The following is a 20,287-nucleotide window of genomic DNA, read 5'->3' as shown; positions in this document are numbered from 1 at the left end:
TATTCTACATCTATTTCAGTAAACAAGTTGCCCCTCAGTTCTGAGATGTATATTTATGACTACTAGCTAACCCAACCATTGTCATATTAATCTTACTGCTTCAGATTGATAGAGTAGCTATGAATTCACAAAATTTTACATGTGGAATTGCAAGTTTTTCGAGCAGTGAGATGGTCTAGAAAGAAGGATTAGTAATTCAAAGTAAAACATTTTCCATCACTTTTATGGTTTGTGTTAGCAGTACCAGTACATATGAAGACCTTGGTTTCCAACTTTATATTATACCTTTAATCAAAATATAGGTAGTACCAAAATACAGATTTCAACTCCTCTATTTACTATTATCCTTATTCTAAATAAGATTTGCATGCAGCACCTGGAAAATCCTCATATCAATTGTACCAAGACGGTGACCAGTGCTTTATCTAACAAGATTAATCCCTGCTATAGATCCTTAAATGCCTTACTCGCCATCACCTTCACAGTACTTAGAAAGGCATACATCATGATCTATGGACACTTCCAAGCTCATCTCTTGCTAGGGGTCCATCCTATGCTTTAGAAATTGAATTATTTCAAATTTGCATTACAAGCCAGCCCCAGCTCTCACCTCCCGCCTGTGCACTTATTTTTTCTGCTTGATGTTCATACGACTTCACCTGACTAATGCATTTTTAGCTTTCACAGCTTAATATAGATGTCACCTCTTCCAAGAATCCTTCCCCAGACCTCCCAATCAGAATTAGGTGTCTCTTAAAATTGTTTTCTATACATCTTACTCTTTATAAAAACCTTTTTCATGTTGTATTTGCTCATATGTTTATACTTCTAGTAAAACAGATGCTGCATATTAGAGGCAGCTCTGAATTTCAAATGCCCAATGCTATTTCTAATCATTAGTAGTTGTTTAATAAATGTCTATTGAATAAATAAGTAAAAACATGCAGAAGAACACTGTTCCTCCCTTTATATCAACATTTTTAGGTTGGTTTAGAAGTGCTGGGTCATTTTTCCTCTGTCTTCATATTGAATTTTTATTCATTAAATTCATGTATTAGAGAAAATTGATTTTCTTGCCTGACTTCTTAACTCAGCAGTACAGTTTTGACAATGCTGGAAACTGGTGTTTTGTTTACTAGTTTTTTTCTGTGCTCTGAATGGATTTCATTGGTTTATTCTGTATTGTTTACTATTATAATCTGAATTTCAGTGAGAGTTTTAAAGTGTCACAAGCTGTGTGTACATGTGTGTGTCTGTGTGTGTTGCCTGTGAGGGGAGAAAGCCCAAGGTTATCAGGTTTAATATGTGCTATTCTTTACTTTCTTTTTTTTTTTTAATTTAATTTAATTTATTTATTTTTTATACAGCAGGTTCTTATTAGTTATCTGTTTTATACATATTAGTGTATACATGTCAATCCCAATCTCCCAATTCATTGCACCACCACCACCACCAACGCCACTTTCCCCCCTTGGTGTCCATACATTTGTTCTCAACATCTGTGTCTCTATTTCTGCCTTGCAAACAGGTTCATCTGTACCATTTTTCTAGGTTCCACATATATGCGTTAATATACAATATTTGTTTTTCTCTTTCTGACTTACTTCACTCTGTATGACAGACTCTAGGTCCATCACATCTCTACAAATGACCCAATTTCGTTCCATTTTATGGCTGAGTAATATTCCATTGTTTATATGTACCACATCTTCCTTATCCATTCGTCTGTTGATGGGCATTTAGGTTGCTTCCATGCGCTGGCTATTGTAAATAGTGCTGCAATGAACATTGGGGTGCATGTGTCTTTTTGAATTATGGTTTTCCCTGGGTATATGCCCAGCAGTGGGATTCCTGGGTCATATGGTAATTCTATATTTAGTTTTTTAAGGAACCTCCATACTGTTCTCCATAGTGTCTGTATCAATTTACATTCCCATCAACAGTGAAAGAGGGTTCCCTTTTCTCCACACCCTCTCCAGCATTTGTTGTTTGTAGATTTTCTGATGATGCCCATTCTAACTGGTGTGAGGTGATACTCATTGTAGTTTTGATTTGCATTTCTCTAATAATTAGTGATGTTGAGCAGCTTTTCATGTGCTTCTTGGCCATCTGTATGTCTTCTTTGGAGAAATGTCTATTTAGGTCTTCTGCCCATTTTTTGATTGGGTTGTTTTTTTTTTTACTATTGAGCTGCATGAGCTGTTTATATAGTTTGGAGATTAATCCTTTGTCTGTTGATTCATTTGCAAATATTTTCTCCCATTCTGAGAGTTGTCTTTTTGTCTTGTTTATAGTTTCCTTTGCTGTTCAAAAGCTCTTATGTTTCATTAGGTCCCATTTGTTTATTTTTGTTTTTATTCTCATTACTCTAGGAGGTGGGTCAAAAAAGATCTTGCTGTGATTTATGTCAAAGTGTGTTCTTCCAATGTTTTCCTCTAAGAGTTTTATAGTATCTGGTCTTACATTTAGGTCTCTAATCCATTTTGAGTTTATTTTTGTGTATGGAGTTAGGGAGTGTTCTAATTTCATTCTTTTACATGTAGCTGTCCAGTTTTCCCAGCATCACTTATTGAAGAGACTGTCTTTTCTCAATTGTTTATCCTTGCCTCCTTTGTCATAGATTAGTTGACCATAGGTGTGTGGGTTTATCTCTGGGCTTTCTATCCTATTCCATTGATCTATATTTCTGTTTTTGTGCCAGTACCATATTGCCTTGATTACTGTAGCTTTGTAGTATAGTCTGAAGTCAGGGAGTCTGATTCCTCCAGTTCTTTTTTTTTCCCCCCCTCAAGATTGCTTTGGCTATTTGGGGTCTTTTGTGTCTCCATACAAATTTTAAGATTTTTTGTTCTAGTTCTGTAAAAAATGCCATTGATAATTTGATAGGGATTGAATTGAATCTGTAGATTGCTTTGGGTAGAATAGTCATTTTCACAATATTGATTCTTCCAATCCAAGAATATGGTATATCTCTCCATCTGTTTGTGTCATCTTTGATTTCTTTCATCAATGTCTTATAGTTTTCTGAGTACAGGTCTTTTACCTCCTTAGGTAGGTTTATTCCTAGGTGTTTTATTCTTTTTGTTGCAATGGTGAATGGGATCGTTTCCTTAATTTCTTTACTTTCTTTTACTGGGCTAGTTTTTGTGCATTATTAGAGACAGGTCTTTTTTTTTACAACAATATCTGAAGTTATTATAGGCTAATCCCATAATTCTGGGGAGTTTTATTTACACATTTGGCATCTTGAAATGAGAAAGCAAAATGACCAAAATTCTGTTAAGTTATTCTGAACAATCTAGAACTATCTGTCTTTAATAATAAAGTATTACTTTTCATATGGCCTTAAAAGTTCCATCATAAATACTGCTTTTATAAAAATCAAAAGACGTTTTAACAATTATTATCTCCACCTTAAAATTATATGACCGAGTCAAGGAAGTATTAAAATAATTTTCCAGAGATCAAATTGATAGTGATAGAACACACTTCTTCTGAATCTCAGCAGTGGTCTCTATTCAACTGAACAACAAGGTAGAATGAATAATTGGAATTTACTAAATTAATATTTCCAACAATAATTTCACAGACATTTACCTATCTTTTCACAGAAAGTCTTGCCTTTTAAAATGTCTTTACATTGATTCTGTTAGTTCTTATCCTGAGTGATTCAGGTTATCCAGAGGGACAGTGATGTGATAATGGAAAGATATCAGAAGACACAATTATGGAATATACATTTTTTAGGAAAAGGAAAAAGAATTTTAGAGAGATCCTGAAAATAACAAATGCTGGAGAGGATGTGAAGAAAAGGGAACCCTCCTAAACAGTATGGAGGGTCCTCAAAAAACTAAAAATAGAGTTTCCATATAATCCTGCAATCCCACTCCTGGGCATACATCCAGACAAAACCATAATTCAAAAAGATACATGTACCCCAGTGTTTGAAGCAGCACTATTTACAATAGCCAAGACAAAGAAACAACTTAAATGTCCATCAACAGATGAATGGATAAAGAAGATGTGGTGCATACATACAATAGAATACTACGCAGCCATAAAAAAGAATGAAATGATGCCATTTGCAGTAACGTGGATGGACCTAGAGATTATCATACTAAGTGAAGTAAGTCAGAAAGAGAAGACAAATGCCACATGATATCATTTATATGTGGAATCTAAAATATGACACAAATGAACTACAAAACAGAGACTCACAGACATAGAGATCAGACTGCAGTTGCCAATGGGGAGGGGAAGTGGGGGAGGGATGATTTGGGAGTTGGGGATTAGCAGATGCAAACTATTATATATAGAATGGATAAACAATAAGGACCTACTGTATATCACAGGGAACTATATTCAATATCCTGTGATAAATCATGATGGAAAAGAATATGAATAAGAATGTATATACGTATAACTGAATCACTTTGCCGTACAGCAGAATTTAACACAACATTGTAAATCAACTACACTTCAATAAAATAAATTTAAAAAAAAAAAAAGGATTTGAGAGGTCATTGAATAGAAAAGGAGATGATGCAGCATATTACCAGGTGGAAGTACACATTTCCAAGTCCTCCCAAAGTTCCCCAAGGAAGCACAGAGCTACTGACAAATCCATCCACATGAAGGACACTTTCCACTGGATGTGAAGAAACTCAGCTTTCTTTCTAGTTTCTAGTTCTAGTTTCTACACGTAACTAGAACAAAAGTAGACAACATTATTGTTCTTAAATGACTAAATGAAGCAGAATTCAGTTCCCGAGGTGCAACATCCCCTACAGTGTTTCTTAATGGATTGGGTGGCACTATTAGCATTTGAAACAGGATTTTTAGCACCCCTGACACCTACCCAATAAATTCTAGTGCTGTCTTTTTGTCATTGTGTAACAACAACAAAAAATACCTTCCTCACATTTACAAATGCCCTACTTTAGACCCATGGAATGGGCTGCCTGAGAATTCTTCACATATCAAAAAGTTCACTTTCCTCTCCCCACCTCACCTTCACCTCTTGCAACATTTACTGCATAATTCAAGATGAAACTCCATAAGATACTATCAATTATTGCCCTCTAGATTCATCATCTATCAACAATATACCTAGGAATGGTGATTAATTAACTCTTAATATGCCAACCTATAATTCAATCAGTCTTAGACTCCTGTATTTTAAAAATATATTGCAGTTGAATTTGTGTAGTACCTTACAGAAATCCAGATAGTTTTTGTCTGTACTGTTCACTCCTTGTATTATTTTACTAATGAAAAGAAACCACCACAAAGTATATTAGATGGCAAGATTTGTTCTTACTAAATTCATTCAACTTTTTAAGTGATTAACACATTATTTTTCTTCTGTTTTTAAGTTTTAAATTTAAAACATAGGGAAAATAGATAGAAATGAATAACATAACACATAATGTAATGGACATGCATTTTGGCAGTAACTAATATCCCCCTAAATTTCATTTTGACCTCTTTCCATTTTGTAATAGAAATGAAACTATGTTCTCAGAGCTTTAGTGGTGCACATAGCTGCCCAGTTAAATATCATACAGTAAGTCCCCTACATACGAAACTTCAAGTTGTGAACATGTCTAATCACGTAAGTTAGTTCACGTGTCTGATGTATATTGTCACGTGTGTGCATCCTCTACAAGTGGTTGTGCTTTTGTGTACTTTACTGTACAGTACTATATAGAGTACAGTAGTACAGTATCTTTATTTCTTGCCTATTCACTCGATGCCAGCCTCTGTATGCCAGCTGTTGTACTGTACTACTGTACTTTTCAAGGTACTGTACTGTAAGATTAAAAATGTTTTCTTTATTTTTTGTGTTTGTTTTTTATGTATTATTTGTGTGAAAAGTATTATAAACCTATTACAGTACAGTACTATATAGCCGATTGTGTTAGTTGGGTACCTAGGCTAGCTTTGTTGGACTTATGAACAAATTGGACTTTCGAACGCAATCTCAGAACAGAACTCGTTCGTATGTAGGGGACTTACTGTATTTCATAGTCTCCTTGTACTGCATGTGAGCAAGGACTCAGTCTTTGCAAACAGAATATGAGTACAAGTGATATGTACAAACTCCACATCATTTCCCAAAAAGAAAATTGCCTGCTTTCCACTGCCGCTCTAGTTCCCTTCTCACAAGCTAGAGATGGAAGTGCTGTCATGTGCCAGCTCCAACTATGCAATGCAGGCAAACACTCATTTGAATGGCAGAGCCTGAAATAGAAGGAAGCCAGATTCCCTCTTGACTTTGTGAAGCAGAACTGTCTACCTCTATACTATCATGTAGTATAATGAAAATAAGCTTTCATCTTTTTTTAGCTTCTGTATTTGGGATCCATTTGTCATATAATTAGCTTATATCCTAATTTTTACTCCTATAAAAAATTTAGTGTAGTTTAGAAAGTTTAGAATTTCTTTGTGAAAAGAATCTGAAATAAGGGTTCAGATATAAAGTGTTTGTTTGTGGAAGTGATCTAGTATAGAGGAGTGGGAGGACAAAATAGAGAAACACGCAAAGAGGAAAAGCCAATTCACAGGTCCTCTATTGAGCTGGTTTTCATCATAAACAACTGTAGCTCAGTTCCACTGGAGAAGCTCTGGATATTTTTGGAGAATGCATTACAGAACAGTTTTCCTGTTATATGGAAAAGGAGAGTATGTTTTGCTTTTCCTCTCCCTCTGACATGTCTTTAATTACATTTTTAAGAGTTTCTATTTTATTTTATAAATAATAAAAAATTATTCATTAAGCATTATATATGGCACAATGACTTTTGTAGATACTATTATTTTGTCCACATTTCAGATGACCCAAATAAGATACAACAACATTAAATAAAATTTCCAAGTTTATCCAGTAGTAAATGGCAAGGTCAGGACTTGAAGACAATTTTCCAGTCAGGAAAAAGATGGTACAAAAAACTAGTATAATACAGGAGAGTTTAGTAAAGAGATTATCTATAAAGATATCATATAGAAAGACCAGTAGGGGTAGTGTAATGCTCCAGTGATAGTTTGGTGGGAGAGGGGTGCGTAATTTTACCCCCATATCTGAAGGAATGTGGGAAAGAAACTTACCAGAAACTGGAAGGAGAGCATTACATGGAGAAGATCATATTGATGGTAACAGTAGAATACAGCCAGTCCAAGACGGCAAGTACAAGGCAGGGAAAATTCAACAATCTACAAGAAGCTCAAGAGCAAGAGGAATATGAATGTAGTTTGTAACACTTCAGCCTCTTGCTGCAGGCTAAAACAAGGTGGAAGTGAACAGAGAGTGGATCTGGAGAGGATACAAAAGAAAGAAGACATTCAGTACAAGAAGACCATCAGTTTCCAAAGCCATATTTTTAATTTCTACGTCATTAAACAGTGTAAAAGAGATTATATATGAATATTTGTTCAGAAAGTTTCATTTGCAAGCTAATGTATGAAAAAGATAGGATGGAGTTGATACTGGAATTAAGGAAATCAGCTTGATTTGTAATGATCAAAGAGTATTGAGGACCTTCAACCACTGCTGCAGTGTGTGTGGACTGATCATGACTACACTGTAGAGGTAGAATCTATAGTACTTGACAACTAAATTGCATTTACAAATATGAGACAAGGGAGAGTGAAAAAGTCACTTGTAAGCATGGGTGTCTTGCACGACATGGCACTATAAAAGAAACAGACAAAATAGAAAGAGAAGCAGGTTTAAGAAGGACATGATTATTTAATTTGGGGGAAGACTGTATTTGAAATTCTAGTGGAATGTACTAGTGAAAACATCTAGCAAGTTGTTGAAATGTAGCAGTATATCTCTGGGGGGAGGTCAGAATTTAGAATACAGATGACAGAGTCATCTGAGAAGAGGTGATATTCATAATCATGAGTTAGGATAAGAAAAAAAGATGTTACAGAGAGAGAGGAGTGCTTTCCATAGCATGTACAATTTAGATGAAAGGTTAAATTCATTTGAAAGGTATAACAAAAAAGTAACCAAACTAAAACCATAAAATGAGAAATTGACCTCTAGAGAGAGACACTTTAATGTATTTTTAATCAGTCAAGTAATCTGTAAATTTATAGATGATTAGAAAGATAAAAACTAACAAATCTAATCTAATGAATGTATAGAAAAATACTGTAACCAAAGCTGTTCTACAAATTCATTTGAAGAACACATAGGGAGAAAACTGAAATGCTTTAATGCTTTCTGTATTTAGTCAGGGTTCTCCTGAGAAACAAAACCAATAGTGTGTATACACACACACACACGCACACACACACACACATACAGAGATGGAGGGGATTTATTATAGAATTGGGTTACATGGTTGCCTTCTGCAAGCTGGAGAACCAGGAAAGCTGGTGGTATAATTCAGTCCAAGTCCAAAGGCCTGAGAACAAGGGAGCTGTTGGTATAAGTCCTGGAGTCCAAAGGCCCTAGAACCAGTAGCACCAATGTCCAATGGCAAGAACAGATGAACGTTCCAGCTCAAGAAGAGAGAGGAAATTTGTCCTTCCTTCATTTTTTTTTTTTCCAATCTAGGCCCTGAAATATTGGATGATGCCTGCCCACACTGGTGAGGGTTTATCTCTTTACTCAGTCTACTGAATCAAATGCTAATATCTTCCAGAAACCCTCACAGATACATCCAGAAATAATGTTTTACCAGCTATCTGGGCATCCTTTAGCCCAATCAAGTTGACACATAAAATTAACTACCATACTTTCCTAACATAATATTTTAAAAAAAAATTAATTCCCATCAGATAAACTGGTAAATGTAAGGAATAAGATTTTAAAACTTTGAGAAGCTACAGTGTGATAACATCCTTAAGAGGTTGGTATAGGAAATTTTTTTTAAAGGCAACACAAACACAAACTATAAAAAAGAGTGATTAATTATTAAATTGGAATCAGAATTATGTAATTGTATATATCAAAAACATAGCAAAGAAAATGGAAAGACAGCTCAATAACAAGAAGATATTTATTACACTTACACTGAAAAAAATTAATATACAAATATATATTAAAATATATAATCTATCAGTTACAAAAAGACCAACAATACATAAGAAACACATGTAAAAGACATGCATACACAGACTGTAAGAAAAAGAATGTAGAAAGATACTCAAAATCATTATTAAGCACAGAATACAACTACTATGAGATACCACTCACATCTACAAGATTGGCAAGGATGGATCTAAAGAAAGACTCTTACACTATTGGTAGTTACATAAATTGACACCACCTCGAAGGAAAACAATTTGTGACTAGCTAATAAATTTGAGCATGTAAGTATGACCCAACAATCTCACTCATAGATATATACCCTAGAAAAATGCTTGCATATGTATCTAGGAGATATGTGCAAGAATATGCAAATGGGTGTTATTCATAACAGCAAACAATTGTAAATTACCTAAATTTTCATCAATAATACAACAGGTAAATTGTGTTACTGGCATAAATAAACACCTTAGAGCTGTAAAAATGGATAAATTACAGCTACACCATCAACTTGGAGTGTTCTCAAAAGAAAAACTATTAAATTACTACAGCAAATGTCAGAATATATCAAGCATAATTTAACATATATAAAATTTAAAACCTTGAACAAGTAAATAATATGTTTTCAGAGAGATGGAAAGTCCCAGCCAACAGCCATCACCAACCACCAGACGTGCAAATGAATGGTGCCCAGCTCTCTAGAATGAAAAAGAGATAAGCTGTCCCAGGCCAGCCCTGCTGAGACCTGTTCAAATTGTAGATTCATGGTTAAAACAAATGCTATCATTTTTTGGAGGCATTAAGTTATGGGGTTGCTTCTTATACAGAAATAGATAACTGGAACAGATTCTGCTACTTAGAAATAGAATATCACTAAAAAAAATCCACAGCATGTGGCTTCAGAAGTGGGTGGTGGGTTGGATGACTATGAAGAGAGTGCTAGTAGAAACCCAATGAAGGAGTTTGAGGGCTTAAAGAAAAGTGAGGATTATCGGAAACTGGAGGAAAGGGGTCTTTTATATAGTGGAGACAAGTTTACCAAAACTCGTTCCTGAAGTAATGTGGATAATGAAAAACATACCTTATGAGCTGAATGATCTAGGGAAGGTAGAATGTTGGAGATACTGTTGGTCTCCTTCCAGCTAGTTGCCTATGGTAGAAGGTAAGGGGAAGAAGATAAGTGACTACAAAGGGGCCAAGACTTATTGGGCTTGAAAACAAAACTGCTTCACATTTTTAGCTTCTCCAAGATTCTCAAAATAAGAAGAGACTTCCAAGCAAAAGTTAATCCAGAGAGAGACAATAAGGTTCTTGGTTATGATCACAGAAAGACATAGGCAGTGTCTCAGAGAACTATTCAGTCATACAGAAGATCCTCTAAAGACTTTAAGGCATTGCCTCACAGATTTCCTCCTTTAAAAGGAGGGGGTGTCCTTGAACCTTATCAGGAATAATGAACTTTCTTTTTCCACATTTGTAATCCCTCACCCAGAGCATCATTAGAATATAATCATTCCATAATACAGTTTTAGTCATGTATTTTGTTATTTATGGATGTTTTAATTTCCTTCTGTGGCCATGAAAACAATTACAGAAACATGTAGAATTTCTAATCAGTATTCTATCAAGGAAAAAGTGAATTAGGATGATCTAAAACAGAATGGCAGCTAAAGGGCTTTACTCTAAAAAGATCAGATTTTCTAAGTAATGGCTATGTTAGAACTATCCCCAGTGACGATTTGACCAGAACTTTTAACCATTATATGATATTTTTACTGTATAAATTAAATAGGATGAGTACTTCGAATTTGTTCTTTTACAAAATTTTTTTGGCTATTGTAAATTTGCTGCATTTCTAAATACATTTTAGAATATCAGGTTGTCAATATCTATCAAAAAGTCTGCTGGAATTTTGAGTGGGATTGTATTGATTTCTACATCAATTTGGAGAATACTGACATCTTAACATACATTCTTTCAATTCATGACCATGATATATCACTTCACTTATTTAAGTCTTTTAAAATATCTCTCAGCAGTGTTTTCAGTTTTCAGTGAACAGGTCTTGACGTATATTCTAGATTTATCCCTACATATTTTATGCTTTTTGATACTATTTTAAATGGTGTTTTTGAAAAATTCAATTCTCAACTGTTTGTTGCTAAGATATAAAAGTACAATATAGCTTTGTATGTTGACCTTGTATCCCGTGACCTTGTAAACTCACTTATTATTTCTGACAGTTTTTAAAAAAGATTCTTATTCCTATGTACAAATTATTTCATTCTCATATAAAGAAAGTTTTACTCCTTCCTTTTCCAATATGCATTCCTGATCATTTATAAAGACAGTAAATTTGCAATGCTATAACAGAAAAAAATGATATATTTTGTATATTCTAATATTCAAGAAAACCTTCTGGCTTGACTAAACATGTGAATAAGATGTGGCTGGACCATTTGCTTTCAAATATTTCTGTTTTACTGTAGCCCAGAGTAAGATAAATTTGACATTGCAACACAGTATACACACACACACAAAACTGAGACAAAATTTTCACATATTTACCTTAAAAATGTGTGCCACATTGATATTTCCTATTATATTAAACTATATAATATTTTATTCTATTGTATTTTAAAATACTGAGCAAAACCAATTGAAATATCTGCTAATGGGCCACAACTTACTGCTTGAAAAGTAAAGTATTGTAACTATTGTAAATTCCCCCCAGAACTATCCCCACAGAGGAGGTTAGTCTTTACAGTGAACATAAAGGCTTCAGAAGTTATTCATTCATTTATAGCCATTCAACAAATACTTACTGAGCACTCTCTGTATTAGTTTTCTAGGGCTGCTGTAACAAGGCATCACAAACTGGATGACTTAACACAACAGAAATGTATTCTCTCACAGTTCTAGAGGCCAGAGATCTGAAAGCAAGAAGTCAGCAGGGCCAGGCTCCTTCTGCAGACTCTAGGGAAGAATTATTCCGTGCTGCTACCAGCTTCTGGTAGGTTCTGAAATTCCTAAGCTTGTAGACGCATCACCTCAGTCTCTGCTGCTGTCTTGATCTCATCTTCTCCTCCATGTCTGTGTCCTTTCCTCTTCTTGTAAGGACACCAGTTTTCAAATTAGGGCCCACCCTAAATCCAGGATGATTTCATACTGAATTCCTTTACTAATTATATTTTCCGAGACCCTATTTCCAAATTAGGTGACATTTTGAAGTTCCAGATGTATATGAAATTTGAGGGAACACTATTTAAGCAACTACACTTTCAATTGTTTTAGATGCTAAAATGAATAATAGATGAAAAGCTTTGTCCTTAATTTTTTTTTTTTTTTATATCTTGTAAAAGTAGTTATTGAGCTAGAGGTCTCCACTCATGAATGGGTTACAACCCCCCACATATTTTTAATGAAATAGAAAAGAATAACAAATAGGCTACATCATACATAGTAGGGATAAACATTGTTCAGCAAAATTTTGTTTCTAGTTTCAGGTGTATGTGTGTGTGGGCTGGAAGTAAAATGCATTTCTTATAGTGGGTAGCTCTTTAAATGACTTGAAGACAATTACTCTAGAACAGAGCTTCATAATCATTTCAAAGTTGGACCAAGCTCTTTTTCACAGTATGTGTGTTAGTTAAGTTTATAGAAGGTTTTTATTTTTTATTTTGATCCCTTTTACCCGTTTTTCACATCCCTCTAACCTTGCCTCTGGCAACCACCAATCTATTCTTTGTATCTGTGAGCTTGGGTTTTGTTATTGTTGTTTCATTTGTTTGTTTGTTTTAAGCACTCTACATATAAAAGAGGTCATACAGTATTTGTCTTTCTCTGTGTGACTTATTTCACTTAGCATAATGCTCTCAAGATCCATTTTACATATATATATATATATATATAGGAATACCATATATATTTTATAATATATATTACAGATTATGGAATATTATATGTGTGCATATATATATGTATATATATGCACACATATATCACAATTTCTTTACCCATTCATTTACAGCTGGACACAGGTTGTTTCCATATCTTAGCTATTATAAATAATGCTGCAATGAACATGGGGGTGCATATCTTTTCAATATATTAGTTAGCTTTTGCTTACTTTGGATAAATACCCAGAAGTAAAACTGCTGGATCATATGGTTGCTCTATTTTTAATTATTTGAGGACCTCCATACTTTTTGCACAGTGGCTGCACTAATTTACTTTCCCAACAAGAGTGCCCAAGGGCTCCCTTTTCTCCACATCCATGCCAGTACTTGTTATTTCTTGTCTTTTTGATAATAGTCCAGAAGCTTCAGTCTGAGGGGTAGGCTTCATGTTTGGCATACATTTAGTGGCTATGGAGACACTCTCAAGGAATGTAGGCTATGGACACCAACTTGGCACTCTCCCTCTGCCCCTTGCTACAAGCTGGATGGTATTTTCCAGAAAAGAGCTTATACACTCACCTGGAGCTCTGATTTTTACAACTGCTGCCGAGGGGATGCCACCAGATTGCCTGGCTCTGTTGGCCAGAGGGGCTTATGCTGTGATCCCACAGGACTGTATTTATTTGAATAATTTTAAAAGCTGCTGCCTATGGATCTGGCTTTCAATCAGCCTGAATCTAGGTGCTGAGATCCTCCCATTAGGGACACTGACAGGTCTTGGTGCATCCTCACCTACTGGGAGCTATTAAAAAATATAATAGGCTGCTTGGACAAGCATAAAGGTTTGAGAGACAACAAAGAGCTGGGGCAAGATTGAACAACAATGTTCATCTCCTTCAAGAGGCCACTGCTTCAAGACTGGGAGAGGTGGTTGTTTCATCTGCTCTATAGAAACCAACAAAGAGAGTCAAGCAAAATAAAGAAACAGAGGAATATGTTCCAAATGAAAGAACAAGATAAAACCTCAGAAATGGAGATAAGAAATTTACCTGATAAAGAGTTTAAAGTAATTTTCATAAAGATGCTCACTGAACTGGGAAGAAGAATGGATGAACACAGCAAGAATTTCAACAAAGACATGGAAAATATAAGTACCAAATAGATTTTTTCACAGCGCTGAAGAATAAAATAACTGAACTGAAAAATACACTTATAGGGGTTTGACAGATTAGATGCAGCAGAAGAAAGAATCAGTCACCTCGAAGACAAGGCAGCTGAACTCACCCAATCAGAGCAGCAAAAAGATAAAAGAATGAAAAAAAAGTGAAGATAGCTTAAGGGGTTTATAGAACATCATCAAACAGCCTAACATTCACATTATAGGGCTCCCAGAAAGAGACGAAAGAAAGCTAGGGGCAGAGATTTATTTGAAGAAATGACAGTTGAAAACATCCCTAACCTGATCCAGAACCAGGAAACTCAAGGATTTCCAAATAAGATGAACCCAAAGAGACCCACACCAAGACACATTACAACTAAAATGTCAAAAGTTAAAGACAAGGAGAAAATATTAAAAGTAGCAAGAGAAAAACAACCAGTTATATACAAGGGAACCCCATAAGAGTATGAGCAGATTTTTCTGCAGAAACTTTGCAGGCCAGAAGGGAGTGGCATGATATATTCAAAGTGCTTAAAGAAAACCAAACAAACTTCCAACTAAGAATATTTTATCTGGCAAAGTTATCATTCAGAATTGAAAGACAGATAAAGAATTTTCCAGACAAGTGAAAGCTAAAGGAGTTTATCACCACAAAACTGGCCTTACAAGGAATGTTAAAGGACTTCTTTAAGCTAAAAAGAAAGGGTGATAATTAGTAATAAGAAAACATATGAAAGAATAAATCTCACTGAAAGGTAAATATATAGTAAAAGTAGTGGATTAAACACATAAAGCTATTATGAAGGTTAAAAGACAAAAGTAGTAAAAGTAACTATGATTACAATAATTAGTTAAGGAATACACAAGATAAAAAGATGTAAAATTTATCATCAAAAACATAAAATGTATGCAGGAGTAAAAATGTTGAGTTTTATAATGGGAACAGACAAGTTGTTATCAATTTAAAATAGACTGTTATAGATTATATATAAGCCTCACGGTAACCACAAAGCAAAAAAGTACAGTAAACACACAAAGGATAAAGAAAAGGAATATAAGCATAATATAAGCACTAAAGCAAGTCATCAAACCACAAAGAAGAGAGTAAGAGAAGAACAAAGGAACAGAGAAGATTACAAAAGCATCCAGAAAACAATGAATGAAATGGCAATAATATATACCTATCAATAATTACTTTACCCTCAGAATGGGAAAAAATATTTGCAACAAAGCAACTGACAAAGGATTAATCTCCAAAATATACAAGCAGCTCATGCAGCTCAATATCAAAAAAACAAACAGCCCAATCCAAAAATGGGCAGAAGACCTAAATAGACATTTCTCCAAAGAAGACATACAGATTGCCAACAAACACATGAAAAGATGCTCAACATCACTAATCATTAGAGAAATGCAAATCAAAACCACAATGAGGTATCACCTCACACTGGTCAGAATGGCCACCATCAAAAAATCTACAAACAATAAATGCTGGAGAGGTTGTGGAGAAAAGAGAACCCTCCTGCACTGTTAGTGGGAATGTAAATTGATACAGCCACTATGGAGAACAGTATGGCAGTTCTTTAAAAAACTAAAAATAGAACCACAATATGACCCAGCAATCCCACTACTGGACATATACCATGAGAAAACCATAATTCAAAAAGATACATGTACTGTAATGTTCATTGCAGCAGTATTTACAATAGCCAGGACATGGAAGCAACCTAAATGTCCATCAACAGATGAATGGATAAAGAAGATGTGGCACATATATACAATGGAATATTACTCAGCTATAAAAAGAAACGAAATTGAGTTATTTGTAGTGAGGTGGATGGACCTAGAGTCTGTCATACAGAGTGAAGTAAGTCAGAAAGAGAAAAACGAATACTGTACGCTAACACACATATATGGAAACTAAAAAAAAATGGTACTGATGAACCTAGTGGCAGGGCAGGAATAAAGACACAGATGTAGAGAATGGACTTGAGGACACAGTGGGGAAGGGGAAGCTGGCACAAAGTGAGAGAGTGACATGGACATATATACACTACCAAATGTAAAATGGATGGCTAGTGGGAAGCTACTGCATAGCACATGGAGATCAGCTCGATGCTTTGTGATGACCTACAGTGGTGGGATTTGGGGGGTGGGAGGGAGACACAAGAGGGAGGGGATGTGGGGACATATGTATACATATAGCTGATTCACTTTGTTGTACAGCAGAAACTAACACAACATTATAAAGCAATTATACTCCAACAAAGATATTAAAGAAATTGCTTTAAATGTAAATAGACTAAAATCTCCAATCAAAAGACATAGAGTGACTGAATGGGTAAAAAAACAAGAACCATTTATATGCTGCCTACAGGAGACTCATACTACATGTAAGGACTGAAAGTGAAGAGATGGAAAAAGATATTTCATACAAATATAAACCAAAAGAAAGTTTGTATAGCTATACCTAGATCAGACAAAATAGACTTTAAAACAAAGACTGTAATATGTGACAGAGATGGAGTTACATAATGATAAAGGGGTCAATCCAACAAGAGGATATGCCATTTGTATATATGTTTGCACCCAACATAGGAGCACCTAAATATATAAAGCAAATATTAATAGACCTAAAAGGAGAAATAAATGGCAATACATTAATAGTAGGGGAATTTAATACTCCACTTATGTCAATGGATAGATCATCCAGACAGAAAATCAATGAGGAAACACTGGCCTTAAATGACACATTAGACTAGATTAACTTAACTAATATATATGGAACATTCCATTCTAAAACAACAGAATGCACATTCTTCTCAAGTGCACATAGAACATTTTCTAGGATATATTATATATTAGGCCACAAAACAAGTCTTAATAAATTTAATAGGATTGAAATCATATCAAGCATCTTTTCCAACCACAATGGTATAAAACTAGAAATTTATTGCACAAAGAAAAGTAGAAAATTCACAAATGTGTGGAGGTTAAACAACATGATACTGAACAACCAATGGGTCGAAGAAGAAATCAAAAGAGAGATCAAAAAGTACCTTGAGACTAACAAAAATGAAAAATAACATACCAAAATCTGTGGATGGAGTAAAGGCAGTTCTAAGAGGGAAGCTTGTAGCAATACATGCCTATTTTAAGAAACAAGAAAATTCTCAAATAAATAACCTAACTTCATGCCTCAAGGAACTAGAAAAAGAAGAATAAAGCCCAAAATTAGTAGAACAAAGAAATAAGAGAGATTAGAGCAGAAATAAATGAAATAGACAAAAAAGACAAAAAAGATGATCAATGAAACTAAGAGGTAGTTCTTTGAAAAGATAATATTGACAAGCCTTTCACTAGACTCATAAAAAAAAAAAAGAGAGAGAGAGAACACAAATAAATAAAATCAGAAATGAGAGAGATGTTACAACTGATACCACAGAAATATACAAAGGACCATAAGAGACTACTATGAACAATTACACATTTGCCATTAATTCTAATAAGCACCCAAGAAAACTAAACAAAGGAATCTGTTACCTAGACACTATTTGAAGATTATCCAACCAGGAAAGATAAAATGTACTATAATTACAAGAGGAAATTAGAGAAACCAGTGAGGATAGGCAAATTACTAGTTACTGAGCTGAGAGACTAAAGTCAACAGGTTGTCAGATGAAGCAAGCACGAATGCAATGGAGTAGTCAAGACTTATTTTGACTAAAGGTGAACATGGGATAAAATGAACACAGGCTGTCTGCAGTTGTCATGGGGTTGCAACATGCTCTTGAAGAGAATGCAAAACAAATCATTTTGAGTTTTCAAAGGCAAATATGTGATCTTTGCAATTCAGGGATCATTTAATGCTGTAGTTCTTAAAATTCTGTGAACCTTTTTAAAAAAAAGGAAAAATCATCCTATCACCAAATTTCTGAATTAGAATGTTCAGAGGATGAGAACCAGCCATATACACTTTTGAAAAGTTTCACAGATGGCCCAGAGAACTACAAGTTTAGAGGTAAAAGATTATTTTTTAAAATGTTGGTCATGTCAATTCTATCTATTAGAGTATTTGCCTTGGAATTTAGTGTCAATGTCACAAATTGAAAAATTATGAGAAAGAATATATATACTTTGGAATGTCAACTCAAATAACACTGGTTATTGTGACTAGGGATATAAAAATACAACCCATCGTCCCTGCTTCAAGAGCTCTTAGTGTACACTTCACCAAAAGAAGAAGTATAATGCTCATCTTTCATTTCTCTCCATTTCGAGGTCATATTCTTAGCTTTCATTCACAGATTTTTCTACATGAAGAATAATATTTTCTCCATGCAAAATGTCTCCATTTTCCTCATTCTTAGAAATATACTGCAATTTGTAACTAAAACTTTGATTTGATTTGACTGTGATTTCTTTTAAGTTTCTGGAGTGTGATTGGTATGACCTCTGCATCTTATTAATATTTTATGGAAGGTCATTGAGTCTCCTTCTCAGAGACGAAGTATAACGTCACATAATCTCCAAATTTTCTGACTTTGATGTTGATGTATTCAAATAGTTTCCTAGTTTTCAGATTTGATTATATTAATGTATATAAAATATCTCAGGCACTAATGATGTTATCTTTGAGAACTGCATTTAGATCACATAAATAAGGACTCCAAAAAATGGTATTTTGTGAAGGCATTTTCTGCAAATGCCACCCCTGTTTTCACTTATGATGCTCTCTTCCTCATCACCAACTTAAATCCTTAAGAAAGCATTTAACAAAACTTCCCATAGGAGAGACTTTTGTCATGGAGAAATCGTAAAATAGGTGCCAACTCTTCCAAAGCCAATGCTTGTTGATGCTTGCTCCCTGGCTGGCAAAAGAATCTTTTGCACAAATGCTAAGAGGTTTCTTGGCTCTGTTATGTACTATAATTCACCCTGTTATGGAGGAAAACAGCTGTTTTGTGATCATGGTCTGGACATTTTCCATATTAGCATACTGAGTTAAAACCCCAATTTGCCTCTCAGCACTGCAGTTCAGTCTCTAGGCTATTGGATAATGAATGAAGGAGAGAATCCTTGAACTTTCTCTTTTAATTCATTGCCTTTGATTGTCTTCTCTACCTTATAGTATGTTTTGTTATTTATCGATAGCCAAACTTGTAGCAATATACAGAAATAAAATATCCCTTGAAATTTCACATTTCCAAATCAAGATATTCAAAGATAACTACAAACATTATAAGTGAATCTCCTTGACTGCTGTTCATGGTGACATATAACTTCACTGGCACATGATGACACCTTAGTCCCAAACCATGTACCTAGCTCAGAGACTGGGATCAGCACTTGGTTTGTATGCAATTTGAAGTCAATAAATGGCTCTCAGTACTAGTTATCATATATTTGTAATGTACCCAAACACAGATCACTTCAGGAGAAATATCATTGAGAATTCCCTTACCTCCACAAATGTAAAAACTCATAAAATAAAACTGCATTTTAAAATTTTAACTTAAGGGGTTTTAACATCAAGTACATAAGACCCTTGAGAATCCTGTATAATTATTCTCCAGAATAACATAAGCACATATTTCGAAACAATTCACATGGAGTAGTCCATTTGAAATTTGGATAATACCCTCATATTCTCTTAATAATGGTAGGTACATTAAAAAGGAAAAGAACATAATGAGACACGTTGGGAAGAATAAAGAAATCACTTCCTTCTATAGAGATGCATCAGTTTCCAGATTCCTTTGGATACAGTTACTATACTGTTGTGAGATTTCACTAATCTAACCATTACACCATGGAACAATCCACTAATAACTCACTAAGGATCATTAAACTTCATTTAAGGCAGTTAGTGGTTTATCAAAGGGACAAAAATGTTAATTCTATCTCCAAATGGAATCACACGGCATGAAGATTCTCAAATCTGTTATCCGGATGAGGAAGACATGTATATGCATATGCATTTCGATCACTGAGCCTAAGTAATGGCCATTCCATTTAAAGGGCACAATTTACATTCTGCTTTAGTTTCTTTAGTACTCAAAGTCTAGGTTTGTTTGTAGGAAGACAATATTACCAAGCCTATGTCAATAAATCATGATGCACTTAAGAATATCTAAAAATCTTAAGAGTGTTAAATACTTCCCCATACTTTCAGATATGGATAAAGAA

Source organism: Eubalaena glacialis, chromosome 2 (genome assembly GCF_028564815.1).
Source record: "Eubalaena glacialis isolate mEubGla1 chromosome 2, mEubGla1.1.hap2.+ XY, whole genome shotgun sequence".
NCBI classification, from domain to species: Eukaryota; Metazoa; Chordata; class Mammalia; order Artiodactyla; family Balaenidae; genus Eubalaena; species Eubalaena glacialis.
Note: the sequence above shows the minus strand (reverse complement) of the source record.